Genomic DNA, 12,570 nt, shown 5'->3' with positions numbered 1-12,570 from the left:
TCAGGTGCTAGTCACATGATCTGTTGGAAAAACAATTTTGACCATTATAAAAATATATTTTATTGTTCGTTTAATTGATTTTTGTAGCAGTTTTATTGGTTTACAACTTATATATATATATATATATATATATAGGAAAGTCGGTTCCATGCAGTGCCACTTTTCGACCACCAGGGGCCTGCCCCCCCTTAAAATCCGCTTATGATGAAATGAAGTGGAATTTGAGACTGCTTGCATTGGTAGACCTTTTGGTGTTCATAAAGGTGCACAAAAAATCCCTAATTGGGAGCTTCTAATTTTTCAAGTTCTCCATCCCAATTATCTAATTTCCTGCAATTGACTACGATTGACGTCCACTTTAGGGCTGTTCGATTTTGCCTAACAAAAAATCCTAATTATTTTCTCTCAAACCCAATTTTTCGATATCTATTACGATTTCTTGGGAAAATAAAATAATGACTAGGGATTAAGAGCATTTTATTTATATCACAGACTCCAGCTCCGTTCTTAAATAAAGCAATAATTAAAGAATTGCATATACCAGTTGCAAAAAAAAAATCAAACATGAGAAAAGGTAGTCAGTCAGTCTGTAAACCATATAGCCTGTCAGCAAGTCTGTCTGCCAGCCAGCCAGCTAGTCAGTCAATCAAGTCAGTCAGGTGAAGTAGGTACACTGCTGGCCAAAAGTATCGGCACCCCTGTAATTCTGTCAGATAATGCTCAATTTCTCCCTGAAAATGATTGCAATTACAAATGCTTTGTTGATAATATCTTCATTTATTTTGCTTGCAATGAGAAAACACAAAAGAGAATGGGGTGGGGTGGGGGTGGGGGGGTGGGGGGGTGAATGAAATCATTATCATTTCATACAAAACTCCAAAAATGGGCCGGACAAAAGTATTGGCACCGTTTCAAAAATCATGTGATGCTTCTCTAATTTGTGTAATTAACAGCACCTGTTACTTCCCTGTGGCACATACAGTGGGGAGAACAAGTATTTGATACACTGTCATTGGGTTTTCCCATTGGCAATACTTGTTCTCCCCACTGTAACAGGTGGTGGCAATAATTAAATCACACTTGCAGCGAGTTAAAATGGATTAAAGTTGACTCAACCGCTGTCCTGTGTCCTTGTGTGTACGACATTGAGCATGGAGAAAAGAAAGAAGACCAAAGAACTGTCTGAGGACTCAAGAAGCAAAATTGTGAGGAAGCGTGGGCAATCTCAAGGCTACAAGTCCAGCTCCAAAGACCTGAATGTTCCGGTGTCTGTCCTGTGCGCCGCCCGTGTCATCAATAAGTGTAAACTTCATGGCACTGTGGCTAACCTTCCTAGATGTGGACAGAAAAGAAAAATTGACGAGAGATTTCAACAAAAGATTTTGCGGATGGTGGACAAAGAACCTGGACTAACATCCAAACAAGTTCAAGCTGTCCTGCAGTCCGAGGGTAAAACAGTGTCAACTAGAGGCGTGCAAAATTTCCGATTCTTAGATTATTCGCGATTCGGCCGTGGGAGATTCAAGAATGATTCACAAACATCCAAATTCCGATTATTGAATTATACCAGGTAAAGCGGCCTTCCGGACTCAATGAGGAACAGCCCGAGAGTAAATATAATGTTCAACTCATGCCGCTAGATAAAAAAAAACAACAATAATACCTGACTGCGGCCGTCAGCTGCTGCAAACAGCGCCCAGTTGCTAGTTGCTACAAACATACGGCAACATACGGCTATGGTAGATATCACATATTCTAGAACTAGATGTGAAATGACGGACGGCGGCCATGTTAGATCATATACCAAGAACCAGATGCGAAATGACACTTTCCCGCGCTAGCAAACAGGCGCCATCTTAAAGCAGTAGACTTCTCTAGAAGGCTCTGTTGTAGCGAACCTAATTACTTTTTATCTGAAAAAAAAAAAAACAAATCGGCAAAATCTTGACTTGAATCTATCTTTAAATGATGAAACAGTTTTAAAACTTTCACGTCCAAAATAGACAGAAGGGAAATTATGGAATAACGAGCAATTTTAACAACTTTAACAGTTGATTCACAGCATTAAATTAATTGAATGTAGTTTAAAGCACCCGATACATATGGGGACTTGAGGATTTTATTTACTGTTTTTAACGGTTGACTTAATACTGAAATAGTAGTTTGTTTTGCCTGAGAGGATTTTTGAACAATTTTGGAACTAGTGTACAAAAATTAAAACGGGGGGGGGGGAGTTGTGGGGGTGGGGGGTGGTGGGACTTGATGCATCAATAATCGATTTATAATCGAGTCGGAGCCTCTGAATTGGAATCGAATCGTTAGGTGCCCAAAGATTCCCACCTCTATTAGTTAGTATTATATTTAGGGCCACACAAGAATTATTTCATGCTTGAAATATTTTAATAATTCAATTAACATTTTTTTAAGAAAAAAAAAACGCAACAGAACAGCAAAAGACTATATCCTTCCTTGTATTTTATCATCAATGATGAAGAGCTCCCATGCATCTTTTTGGTGAGACAGCGGTGCTAAGCCCTTGTGGGGGCACTGACTGATTTCTGAGGATATTGTGGCACTGTGTTCTGCCCTGGGTGGGAGGTAATTCTCTCTAGTAAGAGCCATACCAACTCATTCTGTTGGCCATGATTTGGACACTTTCTTCTTCAGAGGACACAAAAGTGGAATCTTATGAGTCAGATTGATCCTGTTCAGTTGGATTTCCAGGTGGACAAGTGCCACTGCCACCTGGACAATAGTCTGGGCCCTCATCATCAGAAAGTTCGGACACTTGAATCCAACCCCGTCACTGCCTCTCCATCATCCAACATCTGTAGGACCATTTCAGCTGTAAATCCAGCAGCTATGACATTTTGGATAAGGAAACATAAGAGTAGTGTTTTCAATAGATTAATATGTAGCTGTTAGGGCTGTCAAACGATTAAAATTTTTAATCGAGTTAATTACAGCTTAAAAACTAATTAATCGTAATTAATCGCAATTAATCGCAATTCAAACCATCTATAAAATATGCCATATTTTTCTGTAAATTATTGTTGGAATGGAAAGATAAGACAAGATGGATATATACATTCAACATACGGTACATAAGGACTGTATTTGTCTATTATAACAATAAATCAACAAGATGGCATTAACATTATTAACATTCTGTTAAAGTGATCCATGGATAGAAAGACTTGTAGTTCTTAAAAGATGAATATTAGTACAAGTTATAGAAATGTTATATTAAAACGCCTCTTAATGTTTTCGTTTTAATAAAATTTGTAAAATTTTCAATCAAAAAATAAACTAGTATCCCTATTCTGTCCTCAATGTGTGTGAGTACACAAATTGACAGATAGCGAACATAAGTTCCAAAAAGAAATCAGACGGTGTGGCAAAGTTGCATGGGCTTTACTGAAGTCATCTCTTTTTGACAGGAGCACGTTTCTTGTATTTTTGTAAAACTGAAAATAACAAGGCAATGTGTCAATAACTTGCATAAATCACAAAATAACATAAAATGTACACACACGTGTCCATTTGAGCAGTAGCACTAGCCAATTACCTCACAAGCATCTAACAATGTAACTGCATTTCACCATATATGTGAACAAATTCAAATACACATCATCAATAACTATCTAATGCTCATGAATATAAACAAAGGAGGAATATAACTCACAAGCGATGCATGTATTAAGGCCCAAGTACACTGCATGCGTGATCGTTGCGGTTCCGGTCCGGTTCAGTGTTGCCTGCGTGCCACGCAGTCCGTCAAAAACAGGCAAATCATACCGGCTGCTGCACGGCTGCGGTCCGCCAACCTCGTCCCCCCCGTGAGCTCTCACGTGATCGCGCGCGATAATGTGCCATTTAAAACAACGAAAAACACACGGAGTCTATACTCATCAGAGAAGCAGAGAGAGAGCACATATTTTCTTTGCATATTGATATTTTAGTTAATCTGGAATTAAGAGACAGACATGACTGCATCATGATGAGATCAGGACAGAAAAACACACATAATAGGACACCTTGCAGCTTCCTTTTTAAAATTGTCCTTATAGAAAGGATCTGCTGCATCATAAATGATTTTGTGGGTTTCCACCTCCATGATGAAGCGCTCATCATCCATCTTGGCTCGTGTTTAAACCGTGATTAGGCACCTGGGTTGTTACGTCCAGGCCCAGCTTCGCCCATTTTGCCGGATGCGTGTCCGGCAAAAATAGAAAATAGCCTATACCATCCGGCGGGCATGCGGCACGCCGGAGGTGGTTCGCAGTCAAGCCGGAGCACTGACGCGGCCGGTATACGTTGAACAATAGGATATAATGGGAACGGATTGGCTCCGGCGCTATTTTTTACCGGAGTCGGACCGGAACCGCAACGATCACGCATGCAGTGTACTTGGGCCTTAAGACACAAACAGTGTGATGGGGCTATGAGAACTGCCACTGAATACTGGATGCGGACGTTAGCTGGTCTGAATAGCACTGTCTATTAGTGTGAGTTCGCGTCGACATATAATAACGTCAGAAAAGCGCGCCGAAACCCAAATAATCAGCTGCACTGAATCGCCAGCAGAGGGCGACATTACGCCACATAACATATGCAAGTCACACCCAAGCGCCAGCAGAGGGCGGAAAAACTCCATAAAACACAATTAACAAGTTGGCCTTTCACTGTACTGACATTTAAATCTGTCTGAGCGGGCCTAGTGCGTTAATTGCGTCAAATATTTTAACGTGATTAATTTAAAAAATTAATTAACGCCCGTTAACGCGATAATTTTGACAGCCCTAGTAGCTGTATAAATAAATACACACACACAGACTATATATATATATATATATATATATATATATATATATATATATATATATATATATATATATATATATATATATATATATATATATATATATATATATATATACATACAGTAATGTTAGCTAACGTAGACCAGGTTCATACCGCAGGTCTCAATGCACGAATCCGATTTTTTCGTGTTTTTCCGACTCGACTGAACGGGAAAAGTCTCATAGAAGTGGACCATTCAAAATTTGTTCCAGGTCACTTTCGAATGTGATTAAAATCCTATCCGGGCACCATTTTTCCAGAATGTGGCCGCGGTCTGAACTGTCAAGTCCCCCAAATTGAAATTCATGCAGCAATTAGCGTCAGCAAAGAGCGAGAGAGACAGAGCGCAACGGTACCGGTGCATCTGTGCATTAGCGTTAGCGCCTAGCTTGAAAGCGGATTTTGGGGAAGGAGCGGGCTTGACAACAGTCATAAAAAAATAAAATGGGATGAGGATAAGTCTGAGAATGCTCGGTTTTCTCTCTGCTCCGATGCTCCTGCGCATGCGGGCTGGTTTGCTCAGCGTATCTCGGACTGCGAATTAGAGCGCATGTGTGATACTTGAACAGGCTCAATGGACAAAGGCAGTCTGAATGGGCACGCCAAAAAAACATGACAAAAAATCGGAATTGTGCTTTAGGACCTGCGGTATAAACCTAGTCTTAGTTAGCTAGCTAGTTATGAACTAGGTTAATTTGTCGATAAATAATAATAAAAAGAGTCATGAACGACACACAAAATACTACATGGACATAATACTTACAGTACACTTATCAGCTCTTGCTGTGTAAAATAATCTTCTTTTTACATACCTAGTCTGTGTGTTCCACGGTAAATTTATTCCTTACAGCCAAAGTTAATAAGAATGAAAGATTCCCATTGGATTCTATAGAAAATGCATGCGGGTCATTTTTGACCCACTTGTGGAAGCTTAGGGTAGTAATACAAAAATGACAATTTCTTCAAATGTATAAAAAGTTAATCAAAAATTTGAATGGCATTATATCACAAACATGTTTTTTGAGGAATACCTGGAATATGAATTGATAACAATTTTTCAATCCGAAGATATTTCAAGAAAACCACCTCACCGAGTCATTTTTGACCCACTTATGCATCTAAGGGCTAATGTACCAATCTTCATATTGACAACAATCAATCGGTGATTGTTTGGCACATAAAAAAAATCTAATTGGATGGAGGTGGTGGTTATCTAATTGCAGTTCACGTGTGATGTAATTATTTTGGATGTGCTTTGCTGTGTATAGCCCGTTAAATCCACATTTAGTAACAAAAAACAAAAACAAAAAAACAATCACATTCTTCAATTTCGTAACCTTTTTGCCACCTTTAGAACATCTTCGGATCAAGGAGAGATTAAAAAATTCTTTCCTAGCATTCCCTTTTCGCTTCAGTTTGATCCCAAAATAGGGTTTTTACATTTCATTCTATTTTGTGTGTGATCAATATTTTGCTCACGGTGCTCGTAATATGTACATTTTTTAAAAATAGTTTCATTGTGTTAATGATGTTGCTCCAACAGAAATATCCTCTTAAAAAGGATGTGGTTAGAGCTGTGTCCATACAGACTGGCTACATGGTCCAGAGCCAGGGGCCCAACCACTGTGTCCTCACATACATGGCGCAGCTAGATCCACGAGGTAACTGTTTTGACTCATTTTGGGCACCTGTGCATATAATGACAGGCAGTCATTCACACTCACCTTGATGACCCTGCATAATTTGATCCAAAAGGACTGTCCTCTTGTCCTGCAAATTGCTCGTTAGCAAATTTGAAGCCAAATTATTAATTGGATATCAGATTTTTCAAAACGGGTGTGATTTTAAAGATATTCTTAGTGTAGAATCTGAGGTATGTGAGATTAACTCCCAAAATTTTTATTTACATGTTGAACATTACAAGCTTTTATTCCGAAAGGTTCACCGGAAGTATGTTCGCTAAGGAGCTAACCGTAAGCGTCATAATTCGTTTAAAAAAAAAAAAAAGTGCACTTCAATTTTTGGCATGCATGTGTTGTCAATAATAGATTTTTTCCAGCAGCGAGTTTTCATGCTTGGAGTGTCACATTTTAACCGCAATTTAGCGTTTTGGAGAAGAATGTTTTATAGCAGGCTAAAGTGCTAGTACATTGTCTTTTTTCCATTAGCTTCAATGTAGCAATGCTAACGTTGTACAATGTTTAATATAGACGTGTTTCCTTATTTTGTATGTCAGAACTTTAATCTTACGGCGTGTTGATGACCAATTAATCATCTTTGAAAGGAACTGTACTCTCGTATGCAATCAACACGCATGTAAGATAAATCGCAGCTGGGAAATTTGCCTCCCTAATTTTTATTTACCGTGCGATAAATTGACTTATTGCATACCGCGACAGGCTAGCTTTTAATTTTGTTGTCCTCTGTATGGTTACAGTGCGAGCTAATCATGAGGTCCTTCTTTCTGCATCGACCAAAGAAAATCATATTTATGTTGCATAATACCTGATGAGCCTAAAATTGTCCAATGTAAATATTTATTGAATAAAAAAGAAACTGAATGAACCGCTGAATACACCATGCAACATCTATCATCTGTATTACTTATCCTCGTAAGAGCTGCAATTCTTCATATTTGTACACACCTGATGAGAAAATGTTAATTCACAGCTGTGCCAGAGCAAACACAAGCAGCTGGCCAGACACGCTCATGGTATATGACTTCGGGACTGACTGCATTGTTCAATTTATATTACCATAAGTAAGGCAACGATTCTATACGGAGGGCAATTGAAGTCGTGCTTTGTAATGCATGCTGTAATAATAATCCTGATAACTTTTAACACAAAAATATTGGAACACTTCTGTATCTGTTTGCTTAATGCTTTTTGTTTTTTAATTCTTTGAGAATCTGAGCAGTTTGTGCAAACATTATGAAGTTTTATATGATTGTCGGTTGTTCAAAAAAACAGCATTAAATGAATTGCTCTTTGCAATGATTGTATTTTTCTCTTTCTAGGCAATGAAGAGTATTAACAAAGCATGTTTGAAGTATTCCGACTGGAAGCAGAGACACAACCCTGGATTGAAGCCTTGGCTCTACCCAGAACAGACTACATTACCCAGCATCCCACTTTCTGAGCTTAGCATTCAGCATGCCAAGAGCCTGGAAAATATTGATGAGAGCTCCCTGGCTGAGACCAATGACAGGGATGACAGCTACTAATCCATGCACATGCAAGTTAGACCTAGATCATGTATTCATACATACATGCATAAATGCAGGGATACATGCATGCCTGATGCACAATTACCCGTACACTTTGTAGATTCATTCACACACAGACACACAATGATTGTATACCTCTTCATGCTCACAGCATATTGTGTTGGAGCATTCAGATGCAAATGCACATTTCAAAAAGTCAGCTCCAGTTTTTCCCTACATAATGCATGCATACATACTTTCCCTATGTCGGATGCACTCACAGCTGTACAGTCACTTGCAATGGACTGCAAGTATTTTTTACAACTTAAGAAATATTGGTCGAATATCTACAAATGCAAGTGGCCCGTTAGTTTTCAAATCAGATTGTGATGGTAAATCTTGGCAAATCTACAGGATAGATGTTTATATGTTAGTGGCTTTCGATTACACCTCAGCAAAACAATGTATTTAAAACTGATATTCCTCCACAGTTTGCAAAAATGGAGTTCATATTACAATAGTTCAATGTGTTCACAAAAAAGATTTACAGATTTGCTTTCATTTGTATGTCTCTGTAACATGTTTTCAGTTGTTTTGTAAACACACAATAAATATGCAGGTGCACAGAAAGCAGCTGAAGCTCATGACAAAACTCAAAGAACATAATTTCTTTACTTGTGAGGACTCTGATGTCTTGCCCCAAATTGTAATCCAAGCATAATTACAATTTGCAGACTGCAGAAAAGCAGTGGGCTGTCCTCTGATGTGGAAGTGCCTTATACCTGCAATCTTTCCAATGGCCAGCAGAGAGAGACTCCACATGTTCCAAAAATGTAAAATGATCTGTGCTCAAAAGCCCAACGTGGTTTAAAGATGTTCGACAAGCAAGTGAGAGAATAGCATTGTGTCTATCCAATGAGTAATAACTATGTTTAATGCTCAACTACTGCCAGTTTGTGAAGACCAGCTAAAAAGTATCCCAACTGTAGGGAAAAAATATATTCACGGTAATAGTTTGACATTAGAGTCCTCGCAAAACTAGAAAAGCATGTACAAATACAGCTGTTAGGCATATATTCTTTCTCTTCCTCTACACAGCTGAAGTATGAATGTATGTTCAGAAATTTAATACAGAATCCGACTGAGGTTTTCAAGCTTCACCTGAGATTTGTGTCATTTTGTGTCTATTATATGCTTCAGGCCAATTTTCTTTATGATAATGAACAGATATTTATATGGTTGTCAATTATTGACTTCTTAGGTTCTGAGTTTGAAGCTCTGCTCTGATCCGAGTGCCTGGAGTCTGCATGTTTTCCTGTCCACGCAAAGGTTTTCTTCTGGCAGTCTGGTTTCCTGTAACATCAAAAAAATTGGGGGTTGGAGGGTGGGTTGATTAGATAAAATTGTCCATTGGTGTGAATACGAGTCACCACAGTTGTCTAAATGTCTAAGGCTGATGTCTAGTATGGAGTGTAACACTACTTGGACCCAAAACTAGCTGGCATATTACCCAAATTGCCTGTAAACAGAAAAAAAAGATGTTGAACACATTATTCAAACCACTTCATTGCTTGCATTCAAATGCCTACTGTAAATTTATTGAGGGACTTGCACCCATCAAGTTGGAAAATACACTAGTAAACCTTCCCCCATTGACTTCTAAAAATGTCTTTAAGCAAGCAGTTCTGAATTGAGTTTTGGAAGCACCATCCAAAAAATGTTTTTAATGTATTACATTAAGTGCTATGGTATACTACAGCAACTGACTTTAAAATGGTAGACATCATAACAAATGTATCTCAAAAAGTTAGAGAAGGCTTAACTCATTCTTTTACATTTGCGATGATTTTTTATTTTTTTAACCGCCAAAGAATATTGTTTTACGGCTACAACAGAGAACCTACCAAAAAGGTGATCTTATATCAAAATAGGTTTCTATTCTTTTTCCTCAGTTATGAGCAGTTGAACAGCATAACCAATATTGTTTGCACGTCTTTGATAGTAAATGAGTTAATAATGAAATTTGATTTGAATGCCAAATTTCTTTTCTACGTGTGAAATTACATCCGTGCAGTCATTTTCTTTTTTTTCCCATTTGATGTGGTCACCATTTCATAGCACCTTTAAACCTGATAAGGCAATAGGAACCCAGATAACAGACCGATGTTGGATCAACATTTCGCTGTTGATCTTATATCGTTGAATCAATGTCACTTTTGCACCCTCAATTAATGTTGTTTCAACGTTGAAATCCTTACAAAACCTAAACGTTATTTCGATTAGGGCTGCAGCTATCGGAATATTTTAGTAGTCGATTAATCGATGGACTAGTTGGTTCGAGTAATCGGATAAGGAACATGAAAAATTAAAATACCTGAGCTGAGCCTTAAACGGTATAATTTTTTTTAAAAATGAGGATTCACGTACGGCAAAAGAACAATTGGATAACTTACCTAGAAAAAGTCCGCCTGCTTAAATGCTATAAAATGCTAGTATTTTTTTTTTTTTACAATGCTCTTAACAAATGGTTCAGAGACATATTCCCACAAAAACAGCTAAATATACCTACAAACTAAACTATGAATGCATTAAAAAACATTAGCTTAAACAAAAACTTAACTTACGATGGTCTTAACGGGAAGCAGTTGGATTCAGCCATGTGAAAAGAGGCAGACCAGAGGGCAGTGTATCCACGCCCCTTTAGTTAAACGAATACTCGAAGCAACAAAATTTAATTCGAATATTATTTTTCTCATCGAATACTCGAGTTAATCGATTAATCGTTGCAGCACTAATTTTGATTATCAATAATATTGGAACAACGCTGAATCAATGATATGTTTTCGACCAAAACGCTCGCTCATCCATAATTCAATGACTTTCCAATCATATTTTCTGGTCAATCATAAATCAACTATTTGTCAACATTAGTTCATCAACTATAAAAGAATGTTAACCCAACCATCGCCGACATACCATAGAACAACGTTGTTTCAACTTTTGAAAATTTCGATGCCAACCATACTGATGATTTTAATGGAAAATCAACGTTTATTTAATGTCGGTCTGCTATCTGGGAAGGTTGCCGATCTGTTTCCTGAGTTTCACTTTTCTTAGTGGAAACATGCCAAGTTACAATGTGGATATTGTAAAAGCAGTTCATTTTTACAGCAGAGCTGGTTTATCTACCATCGTCAATCGTTAACCAATTAGTTAACAGTATCCAGCACAGACTTTGATGGCAAGTCTGCATATGTGTAGCTGTGCCTACTAGTCAGGAGCTAAATTAGGAGTCCCTAATCTGTTGGCATGGTAACCCTGCTGTGATCAACGCCTTAGTGGAAAGATTGTCACATTCAGGGCTTGGCTTTTTAAACAAGGCTGCCTGTTTACTGTGGCTTTAAATACCCCCCAGTCCCTCATGCCAGGTAGTCTTCCTTACCTTTTCCTAACCCTTGCATATGCTGCCTAATAAAATATGAATGAGGTGTGTGCAGCTCTACTGTAGTGCTCCCTTTGTCTCCCTGCAGCTGTCTGTGTGTAACCATCTATCCTTGGTCATGAGGCCCCACACTTGGATAGTGTGTTTCACTGGTTGTGGCCCAATGTCATCCCTGTGCTGTGTTCCATTTGCCTGTGCATTACACTGTAGAATAGAGAGAAGCAGCATGACGGCCAGCATCCTTGAGTGTGTGCGTGTCCATGTGTCATACTGCCACCCCTGCAGTATTCTGGCCCACCACGACTGATAGATGGGTCATGACTCATTACCACCCCACCTCGTTTTCCCTTTTATCTACCCTTTTTCTGTCCTCACATCTTTCTGCCATATATTATTTACTTTTGTTATGTTGCTCATTTTTACGTCTAAATGTAAACACTCGACACAGAGCTACGCATACGGAGACACTTGGCTGCTTCACCCTTCCATTTATTATTTCTTTTGTACTTGCCATTGTCAGCATAAGGAACACGTAAATCTGATACCACCTCGTGGTATAATACTGTATAACAGGTTCATACATAACCTCTCCTTCACACGAAGATTTCTGTTTCGAACCATGTAGTCATTTACATGATTTTTTCTTGACAGTTGTATTATTTCAAATTGCAAATCAAACTTACAAGCAACTTTTCTGTTTTTTTAAATCATGCTTACTCATCACTATAACATGGAGTTGGTTTAGTAATCCTTACAGGATAGCTTTCTAACTCTGCTACTTTGGTAGGTTCCTTGCGTGGTGTTTCCATGGCTTATGGTATTTGAGGTCGATGGGTAGCTTGCAAACTTGTTCAGCATCATCTTGATGGTGAGATGCGTTAGTGTTGGTGAACGTGTAAAAAGGAAGTCGCAAGCAAAAGTGCGGAAATAAAGCGGAAGTAGCGGTACCCAAGTCGTCTAACATGGCGGTGGAGGCGTGTCAACAAAGAGTGACATCACGAGGAGCCCTTTGAGATCTGTGATGCTTTGATCTTCTCGTTCCTATATAAGTTATTTT

This window comes from Corythoichthys intestinalis, chromosome 6 (genome assembly GCF_030265065.1).
Source record: "Corythoichthys intestinalis isolate RoL2023-P3 chromosome 6, ASM3026506v1, whole genome shotgun sequence".
Taxonomy (NCBI): Eukaryota; Metazoa; Chordata; class Actinopteri; order Syngnathiformes; family Syngnathidae; genus Corythoichthys; species Corythoichthys intestinalis.
This window is presented reverse-complemented; position numbering follows the sequence as displayed.